The 18,060-nt window shown below is 41.6% G+C and overlaps 1 long non-coding RNA gene and 1 pseudogene across 1 annotated transcript in view; one reads left to right on the forward strand and one right to left on the reverse strand.

Annotated features, from left to right (window-relative positions):
- LOC135269892 (uncharacterized) overlaps nucleotides 1-18,060 on the forward strand; it is a 323,864-nt gene that overhangs the window by 9,956 nt on the left and 295,848 nt on the right. Inside the window, exon 2 of the long non-coding RNA XR_010338129.1 lies at nucleotides 12,828-12,974. This is a non-coding gene — a long non-coding RNA (uncharacterized LOC135269892). The remainder of the gene's footprint in view (nucleotides 1-12,827; nucleotides 12,975-18,060) is intronic.
- Nucleotides 4,451-5,462, reverse strand: LOC105731591 (CMP-N-acetylneuraminate-beta-galactosamide-alpha-2,3-sialyltransferase 1-like; annotated as a pseudogene).

Below are 18,060 nucleotides of genomic sequence, written 5' to 3' on the forward strand. Positions count from 1 at the left end.
AGAAATTTTCCCAATTGTCTTAGCAATTAGCATTTGGAACCTCATTATGTATGCATATTTCCACAGCTAGCTTGAAATTTTCCTTAGAAAATGGATTTTTCTTTTCTATCACATCATTAGGTTGCAAATTTTTCAAACTTTCATTCTCTGCTTCCCTTTAAAAATAAGTTTCAATTCCAAGTCATATATTTGTGAATGAATAAAACTGAATGCTTTTAATGACACCCAAGTGACCTCTTGAACATTTTACTGCTTAGAAATTTCTTCCACCAGATACCCTAAATCATCTCTCTCAAGTTCAAAGTTCCACAGATCTCTAGGGCAGGGGCAAAATGCCTCCAGTCTCTTTGCTAAAGCATAACAGGACTCACCTTTGCTCAAGTTCCCAACAAGTTCCTCAACTCCATCTGAGACCACCTCAACCTGGACATCATTGTCCATATCACTATCAACATTTTGGTCAAAGCCATTCATAAGTCTCTGGGAAATGCCAAACTTTCCCACATTTTCCTGTCTTCTGCTGAGCCCTCCAAACTATTCCAACCTCTGCCTGTTAAGCAGTTCCAAAGTTGCTTCCACATTTTTTGGAATCTCAGTATCAGTACCCTGCTCTACACTAATACCAAATTTACTATATTAGTCCATTTTCATACTACTATGAAGAAACACCCAAGACTGGGTAATTTATAAAGAAAAAGAGGTTTAATGGACTCGCAGTTCCACATGACTGGGGAGGTCTCACAATCATGGCAGAAGGCAGAAGGAGTAAAAACATGTCTTATGTGGTGGCAGGCAAGAGAGCATGTGCAGAGGTACTGCCCTTTATAAAACCATCAGATCTTGTGAGACTTATTCACTATCATGAGAATTGCTTGAAAACAACCCATCCCCATGATCTAATTACCTTCCATTGGGTCCCTCCCATGACATATACAGATTATGGGAGCTACCACTCAGGATAAGATTTGGGTGGGGACAAAGCAAAACCATATCAGCATGGAATATCTTTCTCCGTCGCTCCACTTACTATATGTATCTTTACAGGTGAAGTCTGCTTTTTATAAGAAGCATGTAGTTGGATCTGTGTTTTCCTTTTTATCCATTCAGCTTGTCTATATCTTTTTTTTTTTTGAGACGGAGTTTCGCTCTAGTTACCCAGGCTGGAGTGCAATGGCGTGATCTCGGCTCACCGCGACCTCTGCCTCCTGGGTTCAGGCAATTCTCCTGCCTCAGCCTCCCGAGTAGCTGGGATTACAGGCATGCGCCACCATGCCCAGCTAATTTTTTGTATTAGTAGAGACAGGGTTTCACCATGTTGACCAGGATGGTGTCGATCTCTTGACCTCGTGATCCACCCGCCTCAGCCTCCCAAAGTGCTGGGATTACAGGCTTGAGCCACCACGCCTGGCCTATTTATAGCTTTTAAGAGGGGAGTTTAATCCATTCACATTCAAAGTTGTTATTGATAGGTGACAAATTACTCCTGTGATTTTGTTAATTGTTTTCTGGTTATTTTACATAGCTTTTGTTCCTTTTCTTCTATCTTATTATTTATTTTTGCAGATTGGTGATTTTCTGTAATGATAAACATTTTTTCTTTTATCTTTTTCCTTTGTGTATCTGCTCTATTGGTGAGTTTTACATTTTTGTGTGTTTTTGTGATGCTGATTATTGTCTTTTTGTTTCTGGATGCATTACTCCCTTGATAATTTCTTGTATTGGTTGTATAATGGTGACAAATTCCCTCAGTTTTTGCTTGTCTGGGAATTACTATTTTTTTTCTCATTTCTGCAGGATAGCTTTACTGGATATAGTATTCTTGGCTAACAATTGTTTTTTCTTTTGGTATTTTGAATGTATCATCCCATTCATTCCTGGCCTGTGAGGTTTCTGCTATTTGTCTAATGGTGATTCTTTTATATGTGACTTGATGCTTTCCTCTTGCTGTTTTTAAAAATTCATTTGTTGTTTTCGACTCTTGAAACTTTGACTACAATGTGTTTTAGGGAGGACATTTTTAGGTTGAATCTATTTAAGAACTTTTGAGCTTTTTGGATCTGGATGTCCATATCTCTTCCAAGACTTGGGAGGTCTTCACCTATTTCATTAAATAGTTTTCTATGCCTTTTCTCAACTTTTCTTCCTCTGGAATTTCCATAATATAAATGTTTTTCACTTAATGGTGTCCAATAAGTTTTATAGGCTTTCTTCACTTTTTTTCATTTTTTTCCTATGATTCGATAATTTCAAATGACCTATCTTCAAGTCTAGAAAGTCTTTCTTCTGTTTGGTCAAGTCAGCTGTTGAAGATCTTTACTGTATCTCATATTTCATTTATTGAATCTTCAGCTGCAGGATTTTTGTTAGGTTCTTTTTTAGAATTGCTATCTCCAGGTCTTAAGGTATAGGGTTCACTCTTTGGTAGTGCTAGATGTAGGTTGCCTATAGCACCAGGATCTGTGACTCTGAGGCACCACCTAGCAGTTTGGGTCCAGGGGTCACAATTTAGCTGTTATTCTATCCTTAGGGGGCAAGGCATAGACCTTGTCCAACTCTGGAAAGAAGAGGTGCTCTAGAAGTTTGAGCCCAGGGTGCAAGGTATGGCTGTAATTTGGGAGCCTGAACCAGCAGGGCTCAGTGGCAACTTAGGTCTCTGAGGATTAGGCACTCTGTAGCAAAGTGACTCTAGACCCTGAGACTGTGGGGCTCAGCAGTATCCCTCATTCTGTGAGGCCAGATGCTGCAGCAGCAAGTACCCTAGAATGGGAAAGCATGGCTGTTGTTTGGACCTTGGGGGCAGGGAACAGCACAGTGATGTCTCCACTCCTTGGAGAGAGGGGTATCTCAGCAGCTCATACTCTGGGGAACTAGTCCAGTTCTGGGGAAGCAGGCTACTAGAGTAGTTTGGCCTGTAGGGTGAGGTATCTCAGCTCAGTCACTGCTTTGCTTCCCTGGGATGTGAAGTACTATGTCAGCTCAGTGCTGCAATATGCAGCTGCTCAGCTCAGCCAAGGCACTAATTACCCAGGGGGTAATGTGCCACTTCAGCTCAGACCCATGGGCCATGACTGCCATGGGTGGCATAGGCACAGTTTCCCTGGGATGCGTGGCTCTGCCAAAGTACTGTTTCCTCAGGAGGCAGTGCACAGTTTGAACTTAGGCCCCTAGGGGCAAGGTGCAGCTGTGGCTGAGAGGTAGATGGAGTTGTTCTACAAAGCACCATTTCCCCAGGAGAGAATGTGAAGCTTCAGCTTTGGCTGAGGGGATGAGGGAAGAGGTACGTGGAGCAGTTCCACCACTGTTTGGCTCTGTAGAAAAGGATGTAACATGCTCATAGTGTGTCTTTGAGATGTTGGGCTACTGGGTGGGAGTGGCTCAAAGGTGGTTTAGCCTTCCACATGAAGGGGTGCCATGACTACTTGGTCCTAGAGCAGGATTTTTGTTAGGTTCTTGCTTTCCTGCAGTGGCTCCAGTTCCTCAATGACATGCGGTGGGCTGCAGGGGTAGGATGCATTGTCGGCTCCTTCTCTTGAGGAGAACAGCTGTGTGGACTCTAAGCAGCTCCCTCAGCTGGGCTGAGTGCCTGTGAGAACTGCAGGGGATTTCACTAGTGAGGACTGTACTTGTCCAAGGTGTTGGTAGATGCCACTGGGATCCTTTTGCCTTCCTTTTTGTCATAGGGAGTAATTCTTCTTGGTTTTCAGCTGATCCTTGTTGGAGATGGTGTGATGGAGTCTCAGTGTTTCTTTCTATGCTCTATATGATTTTCTTGAGTTTGTGTGGTCACTAGGGTTTCTGTTACTCCTCTTGTTACTGGTGGAAGATATCTGAGTTACCTGCAGTGAATTCATGCAGGTCTGCAGTAACCTCAATTCTTACCTCGTAAGAAGAAAGAATTTGACTGAGGGGCATAATGCAGAAAAAGAGACAAAAGTCAGTTTCAGAGCAGGAATAAAAGTTTATTAGAAAGCTTTAGTGCAGGAAAGAAAGGAAAATCCACGTGGGCACTGAGGTCAAATGCAGTGTTTAGCCTTGATCCTAGGACCTTATAGGCTGGCTCTCCTTCCCATGTCTCTCAGAATATGGGTGTCATGTCTCTCAGAATATGGGTATCTTCCACATTTATTCCCCAAACCCATCCCAGGAGCCAAAAGGATTTTAATGTGCAGAGGTTGAACCTTTCCTAGTGTCTCCCCAGCCCTGGGGCAGCAGTAGGGGTATGTTGTCCCCACCCAAGACAGTTCCTGAGACCTGCTCTGTCAGGCTGGCAGACCTTAGTGACCTTGCTGAGTAGATGCTGGCAATGGCTGGGTGCAAGATGCTGCCAGAGGCACATGGGCACACACCCAAGGCTGACCCTCCAAGCTCCTGGATGGACTGGCCCCGGGAAGATTCTGGGGCTGGAAATGCAGAGGCATGAGGGTGTGTCCATCCTCAACCCTTCACTCCATCATCTGCCCTTGAAGATCTGGATTTTATTGATGAGGCCAAAGTGGCTATCACATTGGACTCAAAGTCTGTCATGTACCTCCGTCTTGCAAAAAGCCCCCACAAATGGGATGTTCTCTTAGTAGTGGTGCCAGTTCCCTTTGCTGTCTTCCCAGAAGCTGGACAAGTCCACCTCATTGCAGACGGGCATGGAGAAGATGAGTAAGAGGATGCCAGTGGATAAGTACCACCTCTGGCTCTGCAGCCAGTTGTCAAAGACATACTTGAAATGAAGGCTAGGTTGTGGATCGGGATCTTATCCTGTTTCACTGATATTCGCAGGCACCTGGATGTAGGTGTGGGAAATGGCGGTCATGGTGGTGGCACTCACTACCCACTCTAAGTCGATGGTCTTTAAGGGCACCAGGACCATGCTGATATTGTCCCCCAGCTCCCAGAAGCTCTCAGGGTATACCAGATAGTGGGTGGTTTTGCTCCCGACATTGGCCTCAAACCCTGCTGTGGGTGCCTTTTTCATCCGGAACACAAAACTGTGACTGTCTATCTTAGGCCCATATGAAGACTCCATCAGGTTGCCCGAGTTGCCCACAATGGCACAGTGCAGGAGACCCACCAACCTCCTCTCCAGCACAGGGTCCATATTCCCAGGTACCACTCTGAACTCCTGGATGGTGTTGTTCAAGTTATTGGGCTTCTTCTCTCGCTGGAGCCTCAGCCATCATCGGTAGGTGTCATCATCCAAGAGCACATTCTAGGTAGTCACCTGCAGCTGCACAGTTAGGTTGAACCTCTTGTCCAACTAGGTCGAGAGTCTGTGCTGCTGATGCAGTGGGTGCAAGTGCAAGACCTGTGCTTGATCAGCCTCTTCAGGTTCTCTGAAAGCTCCAGGACCATCTGCTTAAGGAAACAGGTGGTGGCCACCATGGATGGGAATAGTTCAGGAAGAAGGAAGTGAGGAAGATGAAGAACATGAGAAAGGTCAGCACTTTCAGGGTCTTCTTCTGTAGGGTCATAATCTTCGCTGTCCTGATAGTGGCCTCCCTGCAGTGGGTGGCAGGAACTCTCTCCTCTTCAGAAAATAAAGTACCCTATTCTTCTGCAATCATTAAAGAGCTGGTAATGTCTCTTGATAAAGCTTTAACCAGTGATTTCTTTTCCCATCCAAAGAAACGAAGAGATAATTAATCTCTGTGACCATCCAGGGTCTCTCAGGAGTGAGGACCTTGAAGGAAGGGTCTTGGTATAGCTGGGAGGATGGCTTCTTTACCACTTCCTTTTATCAGCAAGGTCTTTGTGACCTGTACTTAGTGCCCAGCCCCTATTCAAGATGGAATTTAAATGCCTCTGATATATGTGCCTCATGTTTGGGCACAAGACCTCATTTGTAGGTGCAGAGAAGACCCTGCCTAAACATTGTCTATACATTGCTCCTTTTCCCTGCCTCAACTTCCTTAAAATGACAAGAACAGAGCCCTTTTGGGTGCTAACATCCTGCTCCTTTGTGCTGCTAGAGCTACAAGCCTATTAAACCTTGCCTGAAATAAATTCCTATTTGAGCTGGTGTTAATTTTTACTTATGAGTGAGCCAAAGAACTTAGGCCTGAGCTGCAGTAGCACCACTGGAAGTGGTCACCACTTGTCAGACTTGAGGGATATTATCAATGAGCTTCTGAGCTAATGGTGTAAACCACAACTAAAATTCTTTTTTTTTCTTTTTTTTTTTTTTGAAAGAAAGAAAGAAAAAAAGAATGAAGAAGAGGAAGAAAAAGGAAGAGAGAGAGAGAGAGAGAGAATGGGAGTATTGCTTTCTTACCCAGGCTAGAATGCAATTTAGTAATGGGTATTGAAAACCTCTTTTATACCAATAATTATACTTAATGATGTAGACAGGAAGGAATAAGGGAAGAAAATAACAAACAAGCAGCCAACCAATATTTCATTTAAACCTATGAAATGCTATGTGATTACTGAGGAGTGATTTACTTCCAATTATGTAGTCACTTTTGGAATAGGTGTGAGGTGGTAATATATGTTTTGTGTATTTGAAGTGGAGATTTCTATAAATGTTTATTAAGTTTACTTGTTCTGGGTCTGAGTTCAAGTCCTGGATGTCCTTGTTAATTTTCTGTCTGGTTGATCTATAGAATCGTTAGCTCTTCTTGTTACATTGATCCTTTTGCCATTATGTAATGTCCTTCTTTGCCTCTTTTGATCTTTGTTGCTTTAAAGTCTACTTTATCAGAGGCGAGAATTGCATCTCCTGCTTTTTGTTTATTTGTTTACTTTTACTCTCTGTTTGGTTGGTAAATCTTCCTCCTTCTCTGTTTTGAGTCTTTGTGTATTGTTGCATGTGAGATGGGTCTGGATGCAGCATACCGATGGGTTTTGGCTTTTTATCCAATTAGAATATATGTAAGTTTAATACTGCCATTTGATGCTAGCTGGCTGTTTTGCCCATTAGTTGGTGTACATTTTTCATTGTGTTAATGATCTTTGCTTTTTGATATATTTTTGGAAAGGCTGATACTGGTTGTTCCTTTATATGTATAGTGCTTCTTTCAGAAGCTCTTGTAAAGCAGGCCTGGTGGTGGTGAAGTCTCTAAGTGCTTGTTTGTTCACAAAAGATTTAATTTTTCCTTCACTCATAAAGCTTAGTTTGGCTGGATATGAAATTCTGGGTTGAAAATTCTTTTCTTTAAGGATATTAAATATTGGTCCCCACTCTTTTCTGGCTTCCAGGGTTTCTGCTGAGAGATCTGCTGTAAGTCTGATAGGTTTCCCTTTATGGGTAACCTGACCTTTCTCTCTGACTGCCCTTAGTATTTTCTCCTTCATTTCAACCCTAATAAATCTGGCAATTATGTGCCTTGGGGTTGGTCTTCTTGAAGAATATCTTTGTGGTGTTCTCTGTATTACCTGGAGTTGAATATTACCCTGCCTTGCTAGATTGGGAAAGTTTTCCTGAATAACATCCTGAAGAGTATTTTCCAACTTGGATTCATTCTCTTCGTCACATTCAGGTACACCTATCAAACATAAATTAGCACTTTTCACATAGTCCCATATTTCCTGGAGACTTTGCTCATTCCTTTTTATCCTTTTTTCTCCAATCTTGTCTTCTCGTTTCATTTCACTGAGCTGGTCCTTGACTTCTGATATCCTTTCTTCTGCTTGATCAATTCGACTGTTTAAACTTGTGCATACTTTGCGAAGTTCTCGTGTTGTGTTTTTCAGCTCCATCAATTCACTTATATTCCTCTCTAAATTGTCCATTCTCGTTAGCATTTCGTCAAACCTTTTTTCAAGGTTCTTAGTTTCTTTGCATTGGGTTAGAACAAGTTCTTTTAATTCACAGAAGTTTCTTATCACCCACATTTTGAAACCTGCTGCTGTTATTGGAACACACTCGTTCTCCATTAAGCCTTGTTCTGTTACTGATGAGGAATTGCGATCCCCTGTAGAGGAAGAGGCATTCTGATTTTGAGTATTCTCTGCCTTTTTAGGCTGGTTTCTTCTCTTCATTATATATTTATCCCTCTGTCGTCTTTGTAATTACTGACTTTCTAACTAGGTCTCTGAGCGGACGTCCAACTTTTGATTCCCAGCGCCGAAATCTGAGCAATCCACTGTGCCGGCCAAAACAGCGGTGTTAAGATTGATGGTGCTTTTCTGCCTGGGAATCTCCAGACTCTGCACCAAAACTGCTGCGCTAAGGCGCCAGCAAAACCGCCGCTCCGGCCACAAGAGTTGCCCTGGCGACCTGTGGGGCTCCTCCGCCGGGAATCTCCTGGTCTGTGAGCAAGAAATATTTGTCTGAAAGTGTGGCGTCCTCTCGTTCTCTGCGCTTTCACTGGGAGCTACGTGCCTGAGCTGCTAGTGATCAGCATCTTGGAATCTTGCTCCACAACTAAAATTCTAAGCGCCCCCCCAAACCCAAACCATCTAAATGGAGTTCCTCCAGCATTAACATCAACAGAAATCTTAAGTCTAAAAAACATTTACAACCCATTCTTTCTGAAGCCCACTACCTTGGAGGCTTCATCTGCATGATAAAACTTTGGTCTCCACAACCTCTTGTTGCAACCCAGATATTTCCTTTCTATTGATCCCAGGTCTTTACATAAGCTTAACCAATTGTCCGACAAAATTTTTTAAAATCTACCTATCAACTGGAAGCTCTGCCACGCCGCCTGCCCCCCACCGCCCCGAGTTGTCTCGCCTTTCTGGACCGAACCAATGTACTTCTTAAATGTACTTGATGTCTCATGTCTCCCTAATATGTATAAAACCAAACTGCTCCCTGACCACCTTGGGTACATGTTCTCAGGGTCTCCTGAGGCCTGTGTCACTGGTCATGGTCACTCAAATTTGGCTTAGAATAAATCTCTTCAAATATTTTACAGAGTTTGACTCTTTTCTTCGACAATGGAAACACACGATGTCCACGTAGGGAGTGAATGAAGTGTCTCCTAAACCCACTGCAAGGTGGGACAGCTGCAGAGTACCCTGTACAGCACCTTGCAAACTTCCCATGGCTGCCTGCTCTCTAGGGCCTCATGGGGGCTGCCTGGTGTGCTGCAGGCCTAGGCGCAGCAGGTGTGCAGTCAGAGTGCCTCACTCTCTGCTGGTGATAAAGAAGCAATTATTTAGGCTAATAGTAAGAGTATGGGAATCCTTGGTAAGGCTTTTCTTTTTAAGGAAAAGCAACCCCAAATCATTTTCTAACAAAGAACAGCCTGTAAAGTTGAGCTGAGACATAGACAAGCAAATTGGAAGCTTGTAGGGGTGAATGCCGGCAGGAACTAGGGACTAGACATGTTCAAGATGGGGCTCCATCTTCCCTTTTCTGGCAGCTACATGTACAGTAAGGAGCAGACAAGATGGCGCTGGGATCAACTGGAAAGTCCATTTGCATAATGAGATTAGGGTGGGGTGTCCAGCCTTCCCCACTCGCAATGGAACCAATCTGTGAGCCCTATGTAAATCAGACACTGCCTCTTCAAACCTGACTATAATAAAATTGGGAGCACTGGCCAACCAGCCAGTCTTTTCCGCTTGGAGACCCCTCTCTTTATAAAAGAACTGTTTCTCTTTCTCTTCTCTTCTGCCTATTAAACCTCCATTCCAAAATTCCTGGTGTGTGTCCATGTCTTAAATTTTCCTGGCGTGCAACGACGAACTCCAGGGTATATTCCCCAGACAACATAGCTGCTTCACTGGGTCAGCCAGGCAGAGTAGCAGGCAGGGCAGCTGCAGGCCTGCTCAGGGGCACTGGGTGGTGCTCTGGCCTCACTGCCTCCTCCAGCATGTGCTAGCAGCCCAGCTTGTTGATGGCCTCCAGTTGAGGCATCCAGTGCTCAGGGAGCCATTCAGCTCTGCCGCCTCCGCTGCTTGGGACCAGTTGGGGCCTGCTAGGGCCCACTGGGGCCTCTGCTGCCAACACCACTATCTTTATGCTTTATCGTTTGATTTAACTACTTAAGCAACAGTGACTGGAGACAAAATATAATAACTTCAAAATATAATAATAAAAGTATATAAAATGACTTTCTAGGCTTTATGGTATAAATGCATCAGGATCTGCCTGCTAATGCAGCTGGACTGTAGTCAGTAAGAGAAAGAGTGTTCAAAACAAAGCCAGAGGAGCATGAGCCAAGTTACTTGGGAATTTGTAAATACAACAGGTATTTCAGGTTCAAGTTCAGGGATGATTACCTTTTGCTTGCTGCAACCTCTGTCTCCTGGGTTCAATCGATTCTCCTGCCTCAGCCTCCTGAGTAGCTGGGATTACAGGAGCCCTCCAGGTGCCCTCTACAACTTCTGGCCAATTTTTGTATTTTTAGTAGAGGGGGGTTTCACCATGTTTACCAGGCTCATCTTGAACACTTGACCTCAATCGATCCATTTGGCTGGGCCTCTCAAAGTGCTGGGATTACATGTATGAGCCGCCATCACCAGCCTCAAGCTTATTCCTTCTGTCATCTCTCTCCACACACACACTCATGCATATACACATCTATAGGTCATTCTGTTTGTTAATGCCTTTACTTTTATGGATGAAAATAGAAAATAATTTGTAGGCACACATGAGTTATGTAGGAGTGATGACCTTTGAAAATAAAGACGATCTAATCAGACACTGACGATTTAAATTGATAACGAGCTGTGCTAAGATGTGGCAAGTTGAAGGGAATGGACAACTTATATTTCTCTCCTTCTTTCTCCCATCCTCCAAAATCCACATTGCCTCATAATCTTTCCCAGGTCATCCATGCTTCTGAATAATCCACTTATTTCATCTCTTCACCGTTATACATAGTGAATAGAGATACTCTTAGCATGACCAACTTGTGGTCTAGGCAAGCCCAGGGTTCAGCTATGACCACGGTATTGCTCCATAAGCACACAGCTGCATTTATTTTGTCATTCTCTACTAGAACTGCAGTGAGAGGCTGATAATTGATGCCAACCTTGAAGCCAGAGAGGCATAGACCTACAAACTTGTCTTGATGGTGGCAATGCAGTCTTCATATTTGTGGAAGTCTTATTATTCTGATATAGTAATAACATATTATAACTATAATACTATACAGTAGGTAGTGAGCCATACATTTATCATTTCAAGTGTCACATATCATCTGGTTGGCTAGGTCAGAGCAAGCATTAGTCATCTCTGCTACAGAAAATGTTTGTGGTAGGTGTTCTGAGCAGAGATAGCTGGGATATGATGGAGAATACACACTGGTTGAAAATTGCTTAAGGTTATTGTATGCTTGGTGCTCAATATTAAGGCTTCTACATAAATATTATAGATAGCCTTATTATCTAATATGAAGACACAATCAAAGTGCTAAAGGGTTGATGGAGTTGAAGACCTCAGCTTCAGCTATGGAAAGCTAAGAAGCTGGGTAAATGGAGAATTTTGCTCCTATAATCAACTGACAGAGATTCTATCAACAGAAAAGCAAAATAAAAACTGTATTTACCAGCAACAAGCAAAAATTCAAGAAAGCCTGAAGACCTATACTTAGGTCAGCTAACTTCTGAATCCTATCCAACACTTGGTCAATGCTTTCCTTTACAACGAAGTAACACAAGTGATGGGACATCATGCTCTTGGCATGACCAACTTGTAGTCTAGGCAAGCCCAGCCTTCAGCTATGACTGCAGTATTGTTCCACTGATGTGAAACTACTTCAGCAGGTCTGAAGGCCCCCGTGAAGTGCTCAATTACCAAATAATGCAGTTTCCACATCCCAATGATGTCATCTCTTCCCCTGACCTGTCAGCAACCCCAATTTTCCAGCCCTTCAGTCTCCACACTTCCCTTAAAATCTCCAGCCCAGAACTCCTCATGGAGATGGATTTGAAGGTTTTTCCCATGTCCTTGCTCAACTGTCCCTTAATCATTAAACTCTCTGCTGCTAACTCTGCTGTCTCAGTGTATTGGTCTGTTATTGCATAGCAGGCATATGGACCTGGTGGTCCTATAACAATTGGTCTAAAATAATCATAATCCCAATGTCTTTGAGTGGATTGACTTAGATGTTGGCATGTGAGGAAATTCTGAATAATAAGTGAGGGATAGTCTTATAGATGGGTGACTAAAGAAGATTCTTCTTTTTGATAAGAACAGACACACTAAGGAAATATTCCTTTTGAGGTCTTTGGACTTGTTCTATGAGGGAGTGACACTTGCAGCTGTTAGAGGTTTCTCCTGACCATCATGAAGAAGCTTGAGATCAAAAACTGATAGAGTGAATATGTCGAAGTCCTAAATTCACTGGAGTTCTGAATCAGCTCACCTTGGGATTGGTTATTATGTGAAATAGCAAATGTCTTTTTGCTTAGGCCATTTTTTGTTGTGTTTTCTGTTACTTGTAGCTTAAAGCATTCTAACCGATAAAGGTAGTATTTTTATCTATTATCTAATAAAAACCTTGATATAGCAAACGTATCATTTCTGCACAAAAAATATCACAAAGAATTTTGCAAAGCTTTGCAAATTTTATTTCTCTTAGCATGTATATTTAAATATATTTGCAAAATTACAGATATCAATATAATCTATATGCATAATAAATTATATATAAATTATATTACATAGAAATTATATAAATGTATATATGTAACATATATTTGTATATGTATTACACATGTATATGTGTTTAAATATGTCTATATAGTCTATATACATGTACATATTCATGTGTATATAATATATGTGTATATACATTATATCTATTAAATATAGATATATTGTATCTATAAAATATATATTACATATACACATATATTTCCCTGGAGTATAAAGTAGGCCTTGCTGTGTTATTTTTTAGGAATAATGATGATATTGTATTAATTCTATCTTTTCCCAGGAGAAAGAAAAATGTTACATTGTCCAAGTCCCAAAGTCTTTCAGCCTGAAGCCAGGAACGATTGTTCAAAGTTTCTCTAGAACATCAAGGAAGGAAATCTGGATTTTACTTTACGTGCAATGGGGAGTCATTAAGGATTTTATGTAGGTGAGTTACATTTCAATTGTGTTTTGAAAAGAGCATTCTGGCTGCATAGCGGAGAATTATTTATAGAAGAGATGACAGATTGGACTAGATCAGTAACAGTGGAAAAACAAATTTGTGAAATGGAGACTTGGGAAACAGAGATAGAGATTTGGGAAATATTTTGCAGACTGAATCAATTCAACTTTTTGATGGGCTGGTTATAAGACATCAGTGGAAGGTGAATAAAGGATGAATCCCAGGTTTTGGCTTGGAAAAACTGGGCAGCATTGGTGCCTTCCTTGAGATAGGAAGAACAGATGAGAAAGTTATTTAGGGGAGAGATAGAGAGTTCATTATAACATTATAGACTTACTTAGTTTAAGGTATCTAATGGCTGTGCATTTGGAGAAACCAAGTAGAATTTGGATCTATGAATCCATAGCACATGAGAGACATCTGAGCTAAATATATACATTTAATTATATATATATACACACACACACACACGCATATATATGCATGTTTTTGTACACAGACACACACACATATGTACAAACACACATACATACACAGGATTGAGTGATATTCCCAAGGGGGAGAGAACGAACAAACAAACCAAGAATCCCTAAATATGAGCCCACATAAATGTTAGGTAGAAGAGGGAAAGCAAAAACACTGAGGACGAACTGCTAGTGAGGTAGGAGGAAAACCAGGATATGGTTTCACAGAGTTAAGAGTGTCTCAAATAGGGAGTGAATTGGTATAGGATTTTATCACTGTCCAGTTCCACTCAAGTGTTGATGCTGGGCTTTCTTTTCCACACCACCACCACTCCTCGGGGTGTAAAGAATTAAAAAAGTACTAGACTGATGAAAACAGGGATTTTCACACAGGATATCATTCACACGGGGGCTCAACACTGTTTTAGGATGATGACTCTTTTCATGAATGATAAATGGATGATATGCAGATATCTGAAAATGGAAGGACATCACTAGACAGTGAGAAGAAAAACAGCAATGGGGCATCTTAGTGAGGGATGTTATTTACTTACTTGAAGAGGGAGGCATGGCCTTCAGACACTGTATGGATGGAATGCTTGTGTCTCCCCAAATTAATCTGCTGAAGCCCTAACCTCTAATGTGATGGTATTATAGGCGGTAGGGCCTTTGAAAGGTAGCTTCAGATATGATTGTGATGGCAGGGCCCTCATGATGGGATTAGCATCCTTATAAAAAGAGACCAGAGTGTGCTGTCTCTCTCTCTCTACCCCCCGCTCCCATGAGAGATACAGCTAAAGGCAACAATCTTCAAGCCACGATGGCCCTCACCAGAACCCAGCCATTTGGTCACCCTGATCTCAGACTTCACAGCCAACAGAACTGTGAGAATTAAATCTTATGTTTAAATCACCCAGCATATGGTATTTTGCTATAGAAGCCCACCCTGACTAAGATTTCAATTTAGCTTCCATGTAGTTCCCTGGTGCTTGGCAATCTCCTGACTCACTACTTTGTTATGTGATCTGTCCCAAGTCAGTCTTTCTCTTCCCATATCCCCCTACTCCATTATTCACCCATCTGTGGCCAAGTCTTCCTCCACCTGAGCTCCTTGTAGAGGAATAAACAATTGTTTGAATATTTAAGTAAGTCAAGACGAGAGAAATCTCCATTTCTTTTGATAGTAGGATGATCTTCGGTGAGCTTAGGAAAAGTTTCAACCAAGTAGTCATAGAATCATCCAAGTTAACGTGAATTGAGCCGGGTGCAGTGGCTCATGCCTGTGATCCGAATACTTTGGGAGGCTGAGGCAGGGGGATCACTTGCAGTCAGGAGTTCAAGACCAGCCTGGCCAAAATGGTGAAACATTGTCTCTACTACAAGTACAAAAATTAACTGGGCATGGTGGTGCATGCCTGTAATCCCAGCTACTAGGGAGGCTCAAGCAGGAGAATTGCTTGAACTTGGGAGGTGGAGGTTGAAGTGAGCCAAGATCATGCCACTACACTCCAGCCTAGGCAGCAGAGTGAGACTCCATCTCCAAAAAAAAAAAAAAAATATGAGGCAAGTTAACAGGCATTGAAAATTAAAAGGGAAGTAAAGAAGGGGAGTTATCTGATTTGAAAAATTTGAGTAGTTTTTTGTGAAGGGGAGTTTAGAAATGGTAGGAGACGAAGCTGAAATTAAATATATGGTTGAAAAGGATTTTTTTTGAAGATTCAGGATAAGAAAGCATTTTTACATGCCAGTGGGAATAATTTGGCAAAAACAGGGAGTTCGATGGTGTAAGAGAGAGAAATAGGGAATAGTTGAAGAAATTGTGTTCTTGAAGTGTAAGACGGTAAGATAGCTAGAGTGTAAGTAGAGGGGTTCATCTTTAGGAGGATCAGGGACAAGTCTTCCATCAAGATATGAAAATACAGAGGAAAAAAATGTTGTTTAGGAAGATTTAAAATTTAGTAGTGGGAATTTTAGAGTATTCTCCTCTGATGGATCTTTGTCAATTTTTGCATATTTATTTCTTTGGAATCTGTTTTCTATTGAATTTGAGAGTGCTATTCTGACGATAGTTTTATTTTGCAAATTAGCTGGTCGTTGAATAGTTATCTGATAGCAATGGATTTGGGAAGACTTTGAGGAGTTGGTTCCAGGAACTACATCTATTGGGGTAGGCAGCTGTTGTAGAGGAACCAGCTGTTAATGATAGAAAATCCATCCTAGCAAGTAGAACACAGTTGGCATATTTAGTGATAAATAATGGAAAGTTCAGGGGAGCAACTAGTGATGGAGGAAGAAATGGATTAGCGTATAGCAAGATACATTCTATCAGGTGGGTTGAGCATAGTAATTAGCAATCTAGAATTAGCAATTTTGATACATAGACTGGTATATAGTTTGCAGCAGGAATGCCTGCCATCAGTTAGCCTGTCCTCCCCAATTAATAGTGGTTTAAGAGCACACTTCAGGCCAGGCGCAGTGGCTCATGCCTGTAATCCTAGCACTTTGGGAGGCTGAAACGGGTGGAGGTCAAAAGTTTGAGATAAGCATGGCCAACATGGTGAAACCCCATCTCTACTAAAAATACAAAAATTAGCTGGGCATGGTGGCGGGCACCTGTAATCCCAGCTATTAGTGAGGCTGAAGCAGGAGAATCACTAGAACCTGGGAGGTGGAGGTTGCAGTGAGCCAAGATAGCGGCCATTGCACTCCTTCACTCCAGCCTGGGAGACAAGAGCAAAACTCCATCTCAAAAATAAAAAAATAATAAAAGAAAAAAAGCAGACTTCAGTCCTAAGAATTAGAGTAAGGCAGGACCCTATCCTAGCTTTCTGGGAAAATCATTGAGATGGTAAGTTTGGCATAGAAAATAAGATGTGAATCACTTTACCAGGACTGTCCTGTTAATTTGGGAAGTGGTCTTATAAATTATGCAGGAGTTTAGTTCCTATTTGAAGGATCTATGATTTCTGGGGTCTGAAGTTTTTATATGGGTAGGCTCTCTATAAGTGGGTATAAAAGGAAATAGTTTGCTAGACAAGGTGGCCCATGCCTGTAATCCCAGTACTCTGGGAGGCTGAGTTGGGAGGATTGCTTGAGGCCAGGAGTTTTGAGATCAGCCTGGGCAACATAGTGAGACCCTGTCTCTACAAGAATAAAAATAAAACAAGTTATCCAGACATAGGAGTGCACGCCTGCAGTCCCAGCTATTTAGGAGGCTAAGGCAGGAGGATTGCTTGAGCCTAGGGGTTTTGAGACCAGCCTGGGTAACATAGTGAGACCCTATCTCACTAAAGAATAAAAATAAAATAAATTAGCCAGGCATTGTAGTGCATGCCTGCAGTCCCAGCTACTTAGGAGGCTAAGGCAGGAGGATTGCTTGAGCCCAGGAATTGGAGGTTGCAGTGAACTATGATCACACCACTCCAACCTGGGTGACACGGCGAGACCCTATCTCTAACAACAAAAACTAAAACATTTTACTGAAAATACCACAAACATCATAAATCTATAAAAATAATGTAATATTTTATTATTAACTGCTTGACATAACTCTAAAGTGCTTTTTTTCTTCTAAAATATTTTAACTGCATGCTACTTGATTATATTTGAGTATAGCAATATTTTATGTTTTTTATATATTGATAACTTTGAAAACTTTCTTTCAGTTTTACAACTGTTTATCACTAATGACATCCTAGCATGAAATCTGACACACTGCAATGCATAAAAAAGATGTACTTGCTGTTTTTAGTACTGCTATGGTTTTGTGTCCTAGAAGCAGAGGAATTCTCATAAATTAGATCTTGTACATTTCCAACCAAAAGAAAAATATATAGGGGAGTTCATAATTGTATATACTGCTGCATTGTTCAGTGTACTTCTGAAAAGAGAGAATTTCCATTTTGACTAGGATTTGATAAAGACCAAATCTTTTCCTTACACTTTTCCTGCTAAGCATATTAGTTTTCTGTAACGTAACAAATCACCACAAACTTCGTGTCTTAAAACAATACATGTTTATCTCACAGCTTTTATGGATAAGAAGTCCAGGTACAAACTGAATATTTTGCTCAGGGTTTCACCAGGCTATAATCAAGGGGCTTGCTAGACTGTGTGCTTATCTTGAGGTTTGACTAAGGAAGAAACCACTTCCAGGCTTTTTCAGGATGCTGGAAGAATTTATTTCTCTGTTCGATTGAAGGCCCTAGCTTCTTACTGGCTGTCCATTGGAGGCTACCCTCAGGTCCTAGAGGCTGTCCACAATTCTCTGCTGCATAGTTCTCTGCAAAGGCATTTACAACATGGCTGTTTACTTAAGGGTGAATTTCTCACTTCAGTTTGCTAAGATAGTCTAATATAATGTAATCACAGGACTGATATCCTAGCACCTTTGCTTGATAACGTAACCTGATCAAGGAATGACATCTTATTAATTTGCCATAGGCAAAGTATGATTGAAAGCAAGTTACAGGTTCCAGTAATGCTCAAAGATAGGGATTACATAAGGGTGTGTCATATTGGGAATTACCTTTGGGTGTACATTTGCAATAATTTTCCACAGAGAAACTTCTGTACATTTTGTGTCTTATTTCATCCTTATCACTTAC

Source organism: Aotus nancymaae, unplaced genomic scaffold, assembly GCF_030222135.1.
Source record: "Aotus nancymaae isolate 86718 unplaced genomic scaffold, 86718_ANA_hifiasm-v0.15.2.pri h1tg000006l, whole genome shotgun sequence".
Taxonomy (NCBI): Eukaryota; Metazoa; Chordata; class Mammalia; order Primates; family Aotidae; genus Aotus; species Aotus nancymaae.